Source organism: Aegilops tauschii, chromosome 6 (assembly GCF_002575655.3).
Source record: "Aegilops tauschii subsp. strangulata cultivar AL8/78 chromosome 6, Aet v6.0, whole genome shotgun sequence".
Lineage (NCBI taxonomy): Eukaryota > Viridiplantae > Streptophyta > Magnoliopsida > Poales > Poaceae > Aegilops > Aegilops tauschii.
The window spans coordinates 481,771,143-481,781,797 of record NC_053040.3 but is presented as its reverse complement, the minus strand read 5'-3'; positions in this window follow the sequence as shown (position 1 = coordinate 481,781,797).

Below are 10,655 nucleotides of genomic sequence, written 5' to 3'. Positions count from 1 at the left end.
ACGTGCTTGGAATTGGTTCTTCCTGGGGTTACCAAAGTTATCTCTTTCCTCCTTAATTGCTATGCCATGTCATTTTTTCGCTTATGTGGCATGCCTAGTACCTATCCACCATGGAGCACTTGGAAGGGCCTTAGGTCATTGAAAGCATACTCTCCCCACATCTCTTATTGGTTGATTCGTTTATTTATGTCAACAGAACAAGAAACGAGGTAGGAGTTAATGCACCGCGTTTAAGTATTTTAGTATTAATTAGTTTTCGTAAGGTGACTTATACACCTAGACCGAGGGAGTAGTAGTCATTCAGCCAGAGCAACATACATACATATACGCATCACACTCTGATGGATTTCATTCGCACCAGCATGGAGTAAAGCATATGTCAACATATATACAAACGAGATCAGACAACTATGATAGGGAAGAGGTTCTAGTGACGCCCAGCCTTATAGAAATTTACTAGCATAGCCCACGCTGCGGCACGCCGCGCCCCGTCGATATGTTGTATCCATATGGAATATATTTACTATTTACAATAAATTTTATTTGTTTTTTTTTAACTTTCGATCTATTCATCTTTAATCACGACAATACAACAAACACCAGAAATAACAAATATTACATCCAGGTACATAGACAAGACCCAACCGTTAGCTTAGCATATGATCGTTCAGTTTATTGCTATTTCTTTCCTAATGTCAAATACATATTCCTTTGACCATGAGATCATGCAACTCCCGGATACCGGAGGAATACCTTGTGTGCTATCAAATGTCACAACTTAACTGGGTGATCATAAAGATGCTCTACAGGGGTATCTCCAAAGGTGTCTGTTGAGTTGGCATGGACCGGGATTGGGATTTGTCACTCCGTCTATCAAAGAGGTATCTCTGACCCCTCTCAGTAATACAGCATCACAAGAAGTTGCAAGCAAAGTAACTAAGGAGTTAGTTACGAGATGATGTATTACGGAACGAGTAAAGAGACTTGCCAATAACGAGATTGAACTAGGTATGGAGATGCCGACGATCGAATCTTGGGCAAGTAACATACCGATAGACAAAGGAAACTACCTATGTTGTCATAAAGGTTCGACCGATAAAGATCTTCGTAAAATATGTAGGGACCAATATGCGCATCCAAGTCCCGCTATTGGTTATTGACCGGACAGGTGTCTCGGTCATGTCTACATCATTCTCAAACCCGTAGGGTCCGCACGCTTAACGTTCGTTGATGATATAGTATTGTATGAGTTATGTGGAATAGTGGCCAAATATTGTTCGGAGTCCCGGATGAGATCACAGACATGACGAGGAGCTCCGAAATGGTCTGGAGGTAAAGATTGATATATAGGATGATAGTATTTGGACACTGGAAAGGTTTCGGGAAGTTATGGGTTCCGAAAGGCCACCAATAAGTGGTGGGCCTTATGGGCCAAAGGGGGGGAGCAGACCAGCACACAAATTGGGCTGGCGGGCCCGACCACCCCTGCCCACGCGCCAAGGTAGGGGGGAAGGAAGGGGTAGGCGCCCTAAGGCAGCCAACCCCCTTTCCTTGCCCTCATGTCCATATATGGAAGGGGGGGAGGCAGCCGCCTATTGCAGCCGCCGGCCACTTGGAGCGCGTCCTAGGGTTTCCTCCTCTCCCCCTCCACCTATATATATGAGAGGAGGGAGAGGGGAAATACACACCACAATCCCCAAGCCGTGTGCGGTGGCCGTCTCCCTCTAGTTCTAATTCCTCCTCCATCCATGTTCGCTGTGCTTGGCGAAGCCCTGCAGATAGTTTCACAACCTCCGTCACCATGCCGTCGTGCTGCCGGAACTCATCTACTACTTCGCCTCTCTTGCTAGATCGAGAAGGCGAGGACATCATCGAGCTGAACGTGTGCTAAACGCGAAGGTGCCGTACGTTCGGTATTTGATCGGGACGGATCGTGAAGGTGTACGACTACATCAACCGTGTTGATAAAAGCTTCCGCTTAGCGATCTACAAGGGTATGTAGATGCTCTCCCCCTCTCGTAGCTATGCATCTTCATGGATAGATCTTGTGTGTGCATAGAAATTTTTTATTTTCCATGCAACGTTCCTCAACACTAAACACATGTATCATCCAATAATCACTTGATTAAATTTTTCTTCCTTGTTGTTGCCGAATTATGGAAAAAAATCTGTGTTTCTGTCACCGTGTAATAACCAATTTGCTTGTCTTCTCTGAGCCCAATGCAACTCCTCCTGTTCATACAGATTTTCAATAAGAAGTTGAATCTCCTTCCTATCCCAAGAATCATGGGACGGGCTTCCCTGTTTCTGTTTTTCAAGTTCCTTCTTAAGATTTTTTATCCGGTTCCTCGGACCATTTGATCCCAGTGGTGTAGGTCTGCATGAACGGCTTGTGTGCGTGCAGCAAGGGATGGACCAAGCCCGTGGGTCTTCGCCTTTTCCCATGCAGTTGTTACTATTTCCTGTACCGTTTCCTCTGCAAGCCATCTAGCCTCAAACTTTCTGTTACCTGACCACTTGTGTATTTTCCTAGCATCAAAGAACTCAGTATCACAAGAACTGGCCGATGATCGGACCTATTAGTGTGGCTCGTTCAGCACCTCTGTTTTCTGGAATATACTCGACCACAAGTTATTGCACACTGCTCCATCTAGGCGCTCTGGTACCTCCGCACGACACCAAGTAAATTTATCTCCAACAGCTCCCATATCATGCAACTCACAATCATCTAAACATTATCTGAAAGCATGGATCATACCAGCAGGACGAGGATTGCCGCCATCTTTTTCGGTATTGAACATGATTTCATTAAAGTCACCCATGACGATCCACGGCAACTTCGGTCCTAAGAACAGATGCCTCAAACATGTCCAAGACTTATGTCTATCCTCCCAAGCAAGCTCTGAACCAAGTCATCGGCACCTGCTTGTTTAGCGTTCTCAAAATCATCCTTGGATCCAATTTCCTCCCCGACGTTGGACTGCTCTCTGTGACCAGACATGGTACCCCCGGGATCAGGCTCCTCTCTGGCTGGGCCTCCACGATCACAACAAACACTAAATAATTCCACCTTCATATAATTTCCGTCATGCATACCAGCTCAATTTCTTCCGTTTCATTCTTATTGCGATATGGATACAGTTCAACATATAAAATGGTCTGGTCCAGCTTCCAAATCCTCCTGCTCCTGACAATTGCTGAATTTCTCACTTTTTCTTGGTGTCAGATCAGAGCTAGATCCCTCTTTAATCGGTTGATCCCCAAAATCTGTAGCATGCTAATGTATATTGACCTCCACTTGAAAGCTATTTTCAGACATCTTTCTCTGAACGACAACCTTCTGGTGTATCTTGATATTATCTGAAACTCTGCTTTGCAGAACAGAACCAAGCCCACCCTTGTTTCTCTGAATTTCGTCCAAACTCTGAACCCCTACAACAGGTGCAGCAATCAACTTGTGTGCAAGCAACCTCGGCTGATGTCTGGACCCATGACTCGGATCCAGCGATCCACAGCACCGCCTCTGAATTCTTCTCGTTAGCCACAGGTATGGGCGTTGCCGCGTCCGCAGCCGATCATAATCCCCATGCAATTCCTTCTCCCTTCCTTGCGCTAAACGTGGCACTTCCTTGATCTCCATCACCGGATTCACGCGCATCTCCCCCGGCCTCCCCTCCAGCAGACTATTTGCTCTCCGCCTCATCTCCTTCAGGCACGCACCGGGATCCCTCGAGGAACTAAGGATACGGATGGCCTTCTCCCGTAGGCTAGCCCACTAAATCTGGAGCACGCAGCACATCAAACCAGCCTTCGGGGTGGCCCTCGAGCCCACCGGATCCGGCATCTCAACTCTCATCTCAGTCTTCGCTCTTCGGCGTCGCCGCCGAATCACCTCCCTGATCGCTGGAGCGTTTTTTTTTTTCAGTTACCCTTTACTTATTTTATTAATAGAAAAATACGTAGTACTGTTTTCTCTATTGATGAGGCATGGAGCTGATGAACATCGCCCGGCATGGGGTATTTAAGCGTGCGGACGGGTCTACCGCTACTGTGCGCAAGCCAAGAACACCACGGCCGCGGTCCCTCATTTTCTTTCGACAACTTTGGCTACTCGATCGCCCGCCGAAACGACACCGGCCGGAGTGGTGCTCGTGCCGAAGCTGGCATGTAGGCCAAGACCTCTCCTGCTCACTTACCGAAATGCATGTTTCAGATAAATTGTCATGCATGCAGTGGAACTGGGAAGCCGCTATGACCGCTAAGGACAAAAATGCCTTGGACGCCCCCGGTGGGTGGATCCGTGGTTGGCTCGCTCACCTTCTTCTTCTTCCTCTGGAAGCCATTGAATTCGGGTGTTCCCACCCCGGAGAGACACCATGGAAGATGAAAACAGAGTTTAACTCGGAGACAAGATTAGATGGACGATCGGAGCAGCAGGTGAAGTACAGGGATTTCGACTTCGCTTCCCCCTGTTAGGTTTAATCTTGATTCATGTATCTACATATTTGTTTTGAGTTTTGCATGTAGTGTAGATGGTCTAGGGTAGTTGTACACCGGCAATATGTACGTGTGATGCGTACGTGGACGACGAGTCGTCGGCACGTTCCATTGTGTATGGTGAGATGCTATTGCCGTGCGAGACGGCAAACATGCGAGATGCCAAGTGCCGTGTGAAGCGGCTGCGCAAGGATAAGGGCCAGCGGCCAGCAGGAGCCCAGCCGAGTAGATCAGCATGTCTGAGGTGGCCTCGAGAAGAGGTCCTAGCTAGTATTAGTTGTGGTCAAGTTTGTTAGCTGCATGTCCAGATGGTTTAGCTGTTGAGAGGACGCTGCGCATGTACTGGACGTGGGCGTGCATGTAGACATATAGTTAGGGATTAGTTTCTCGGGATTAGTTGGTTGTAGTGGCCGAGAGGGCTGGAGAAAATATGTAGCCACTGTGTGGTCACCAAGAAAGTCTCTTCGGCAAAGCGATTGTTCCTCTTCCTTGGTGTTAGTGTGTGTGTGCGCGTGTTCCCTAGTCATATGTGTTCTTTGTATTGTGAGAGAAAGCGAAAGGGGTTGTGTGAGGCAATGTGAGGAAGAAGAAAAGCGGCGCTGCGAGAGGCGGCGCCAACACCCCCTGCCAGCTCCTGCAAGTTACTCGGGCAAGCACAGCGATCACTGTATGTGCCGGGCAAGCTAGTGACCGCGACTGCTGGCGCGTCCTATCTAGTGACTTCGTGCCGGTGAAATGTTCTTGTGTACCCGGAGCTCATTGAATCTGCCTTACGGCTGTACATGTACGTTGGGCGTAGTAAGTAGAGTATTGTATTATACAGCGCGCACGGCTGCACGGTGCACGTACGCACTCACTTCTCAACTGCCAGCTCCTCCGGCGGCACAGAGCGTCAAACTGGGCCGTACGTCGTGAAAGAGTGGAACACGAAGCCGCCGTCGGCATCACCTGACAACTACCCTTTACCTTCCAACTGATATTTCCCTTCACCTGACAACCACCGCCATATGCAACAAGGTCACAGGGCTAGCTGGCCGTGCCGCCATTTCTAGGGAACTTCTAGAGGATGCCGTACGTGATTAGTGAGTTAAACCATGTTGTCACTACGGTTCATCACGAACATTGTTCGCCCAGTTCTGTTGGAGCACAATCTGTTGACAAAACAGGTAAAGTTCATCTTCAGGGTGCATCATGAGATCGATCCATTAACTAACTACTTCCAAGGCTAAAGAGTTCAACGACAGTGTGTTGATCTATCACCGGTTTAACTTCTTATCTATTTATACTGTGTGTTCATTATAATTTCCAAATGTGCCATGTTTTGTCTTCTCATCATTCATCATAAATATTCCGTGCGGTTTCTTGTAGAACTACACCCAGCAACATTAACACTGTGTTTCAGGTTTTCTTTTGTACCAGCATCCTCAAAGTACGCATCACCATGTTTCAGTCATAGTTCCTAGGGATTTTATTTCCGGTTCAACCGGCGGTCTATCGGACGATGATTTTTGTTTTCGGGGTTGATTGGAGAATGCATGCATGGGCGCTACTCGCTTCATTCCTAAATATTTGTCTTTTTAGATATTTTAAATGGACTATCACATACAAATGTATATAGACATATTTTAGAGTATAGATTCACTCATTTTGCTTCGTTTGTAGTCACTTGTTGAAATATATTGAAAGACAAATATTTAAAAACGGAGGAAGTATATGGGGTCGGCGCATGGTGCATGTTTTTTCCTGCATGGTGCATGTGCTGATGCATGAGCAGTTGGGCAGGTCTGGGGTCGGCGCTTGACGTGACCACGTACCTCTGTTTAATGTAGGGATTTCTTTTTGAATCTTTCTATGTATGCATGTGTTGGCCATTATACTGGGGTTGACGCGTGATATGGCCACGTTTACGTGTCATCGATTTGCCGTTTGGTTTGTGTTTTTTCGGTGTGAACACACGATGACTGCCTCCAGTTCGCTCTTGGCCGTACACGGTTGCGCCTCCGTGCGCTGCCTCACGGGCGGCTTGCGTTCTTCGGATGCGTCGTGCGTGTGTGCGCAGGGTGGGCGTGCGTGTTCCATGTTCATGGTGTCCGTGCTGTGATGTGCTCTGCTGCGGCGCAAAATGCCACCAATTTTATCTCCTTTTCTCATGGTTTTTTTTAGAATCAACGCAGGAGGGGGGAGCTCCCCATCTGAATATATTACCCAAAAAACCGTCGGAGCAGCTAGTACAGAATTACAAAGGCACGACGCAGCGTGCAGAGAGGTAGAAACGCCACGAGGAGACGTCCTCCTTGTCGCATGTTTCCACGAGACGATGTGACCAAAAGTCTAGGTCAGAGATGAGGGCTCTGAGGGTTATTACAGATCGTTGATCAATGTTCCTAAACAACATATCATTTCTCACAGCCCAAATCTTCTAGAGGAGAGACATGAGAATAAAAGGCCAGGCTTTGTGTGGCAGTTGGTGAGGAATCGGCGCGTCCCAGAGGTCGATGATGTCCTCCGCTTGAGGTAGGATGCCTAGCCGTTGCCAGACACGGTTGGCAACGGGGCAGGCGAGGAAGAGATGCATGGAGTCCTCTGGTAGCATAGCACAACAAGGACAAACATCCGTGGGTATGATATTCTTGTGCGCAAGATTGGCTCGGGTGTTGAGCCGATCCTTGAAGAGGATCCAGGTGAAGATTTTAATCTTGCGTGGAACTTTGGATTGCCAAATGATGGGGGCGAGAGGATCGCAGTCCGGGCGTGCCATGAGAGTGTCGTACGCTTGCTTGGTGGAGAAGGCGAGACCCCGAATTAGGAACCTTTGGTCTTCCGCAGCCAACGGGACGAAATCCTGCAAAACAGCCAACAACGCAACAAGCTCTTGCTCTGCCAGTAGGGAGAGACGGTTACGGAGGTTAGCTTCTAGACCGTATCGTAGCACATTAGCCACCTTAACCAGCTGTAGAGTGGAGTGTGAGAATAGGTGAGGGTAAGAGTGAGCTAGAGGTGTTAGCGTGAGCCAAGTGTCGTGCCAGAAGTAGGTGTGCGTCCCACTGTTTGTTAGGACGAAGGTGATGGACCGGAGTGTTGGTATTTGCTGTGCTATGGTGCGACAGAGGAAGGAGGTTTGGGGTGGGGGTGAAACTAGAGCATTTGGGTGTTGAAGATCCAACCAGTCCATCCAGCGGGTGGAGGAGGAGGTGAGTGCCTTGGCTGCAAATTTCATGAGCAGACAATTATTTTGAAGATGCAAGTTTTTGAGACCTAAACCACCATATTTTTTTGGAGCGCAAACGTTTTTCCATGCAACAAGGCATTGAGCGCCTGAAACTGAATCTTCACCTGCCCAGAAGAAGGCTCTACGAATGGAGTCGATGTTTTTTAAAACTTTTTTGGGGAGACGAAAGACTGACATGAAATATGTGAGGAGGGAGTCGAGAACGGCGGAGATAAGAATGAGGCGGTCACCTTTGTCAAGCAGCTTGGCACGCCAGCCAGCCAACAGCTTGCGAGAGCGTTCTAGGATGGGGTCGAATACAGTGGAGGGAGGTTTAGTAGGGGAGAGAGGGAGTCCAAGGTAGGTTTGGGGGAAGGAGGCGCGGGAGCAGCCCATGGCTAGGGCGGCGTCGTTAGCAGCAGCATCGTCCATGTGTAGGGTTGCAATCATAGTTTTGGAAAAGTTTATGGCTAACCCAGTGGCGTTGGCAAAGTTATCTAGAATTTCTTTCAGTGCAGCAGCGGCATCAGTCGAGGCGGCGGCAACGATCAGAGTATCGTCTGCGTACTGTAGGACGGTGGGTGGTAGATGAGAGAAGATGGGGTGGTGGAGCGAGGCGTGTGTGTTTCTGAAGATGAGCTGTTGGAGCAGGTCTGCTACGATCAGGAAGAGGTAGGGGGAGATGGGGTCTCCCTGACGCAGGCCATTTTTGTAGTCAATCCAGTTGCCTAGGACGCCATTCAACAGAATGGCGGTTTTGCCTGTAACAAGGATGTCCTGGATCCAGCTGCAGAAAGTGTGGGAGAAGCCTCGGGCGAGAAGGATTTTGTCAAGAGCAGGCCAAGTGTCCGAGTCGAAAGCTTTCCTGAAGTCTAGTTTGAAAACCATGGTAGGTTTTTTTCTAGTGTGACATGAGCTAATGAGGTCGGCGGCGAATATGTAATTCTCAGCAATATTCCTCCCTGGTATAAACCCTGTCTGATTGCCATGCACTAGTAACGGGACGAAGGGCTTGAGGCGAGTGGTCAAGAGTTTGGCAACAACTTTGATTGGGCAATTTTGGAGCGAGATCGGCCGAAAGCGTCTGGAGAAGTAGGCTGATCTTTTTTGGGGAGGAGAACAACATGAGCTCTGTTAACTCTTTCCGTGTCGGCTGTGCCTTGATGGAATTGTGAGAAGAAAGGGAGGACGAGGCTTTTAACGGTGGGCCAGTATGTTCGGTAGAACGCCGGCCCAAAACCATCTGGGCCAGGACTGGCCTGCGGGTTCATTTGGAAGAAGGCTGCTTTTATTTCTTATTCCGAGAACTTTTCATGCAAGACATGCAGGCCAGGGATGGGGTTTGGGTAGAACTGATGGAGGTCGAATGCCCATGACGTGTTGGTAGGGGTACCAATGAGGGACACGAAAAACTCACGGAGGATCTTGGCCTTTTGGTGATGAGAGGAGAAATCGTGGCCATTGTGAGTGAGCGTAAAAATCTTGTTTTTCCTAAGGCGTTGTGAGGCTGAAACGTGAAAGAATTTCGTGTTTTCGCCCCCATTGATAACCCAGGAAACTTTTGCACGCCACCGCCAATATGTCATTTTTTCGTGGATAGTGCATTTGAGAAAAGAGATGATAATCTTGCAAGTGAGGATCTCGAGATGCGAAAGAGGCCTGAATTCTCCAGCCCGATCCAGGGCTGAGATGGCTACTTTGCACCGTGATTCGCGAAGAGGGGTGGGAATGCGAGAGCGTGCCCAAGCATTGAGATCGGATCTTGATTTTTTGAGAGTTGCGGCAAGGGTGGCAGCCGAGTTGGCGGACGGTGAGGGCGAGGGTGAGCAACACCGAGAGATGATGTCGTTGCATGGGGTAAATTTGGTCCAACCCTGCTCAAATTTGAAAAAGTTGGTACATGGAATCGTAGTGGTGACGTGTACAAGCAGCGGTACGTGGTCAGAGGTGAAACGTGTGAGAGAGGACAGTGAGGTGTTGGGGAAAGCATCTGCCCACGCTAGGTTAAAAAGGCACGATTGATCCTTTCCAGAGTGGGCGAGGAGTGGTTGTTGGTCCACGCAAATTGTCGATCGAGGAGAGGCAGTTCGATGAGAGCTAAGGTGTCGATAACGTGGTTAAAGGCGTTAGCTTCTGACTGTCGAAAGGAGGAGTTGTTTTTGTCTGAGGGGAAGCGAAGGAGGTTGAAATCGCCGATGACCAGCCAAGGCACGTGGTCAGGTTGAGCGATGGAGAGGAGCTCGTCGAAGAAAGTTTGTTTGAGGGCACGTGTAGAAGGAGCATAGATGTTAGTGATGGCGATGCTGGCGGCACATGCGGTTTATCTTAGAGTTACGGTGGAGGAGAAAACTTTGTGCGAGTGCGAAATGACTTGGAAAGTGGAGGAGTTAACGGCGGTTATGGTGCCGCCGGCCGTGCCAATGGCGGGCAGAGGAAAGGCTTGGTCGAGGTGGAAGGGGAGAAAGGAGCGGAGCTTGGCGTCGGTGTAGGATTCTAGTTTGGATTCTTGCAAGAGAGCAACGTGAGGGTTGATCGCTAACAGTTCAGAGAGGACAGCGTTACACTTGTCGTCATCACCTAGGCCGTGTACATTCCAGGAGCAAATAGAGATTACATCATTACTCATAAAAGTTTTTCGACACTATAGGTGGACGGCGGAAAGCGCGAAGGAGTACATGAGCCCTACTACATCAGTTGAGACAGCAGATGGCCAAAAGAAAGGCAACACACACAGAGTCCAAAAGGGCAACGCGACATTACACACGTGACAAGTAACTGAGACGGACGCTAAAATGCAGTGGGCCCCAAACGTCCGAGGGCCGTGCATGGCTGGGGCAGCGATCATGGCTCGGTGTCGTCACCAGAGGCGGCCTCCTGGGAGGAGAGGATGGCGTCACGATGGCCGTCGTCCGCGCCACAGAGGAGCGCGATCGTGGCCAAGTCTTCGGAC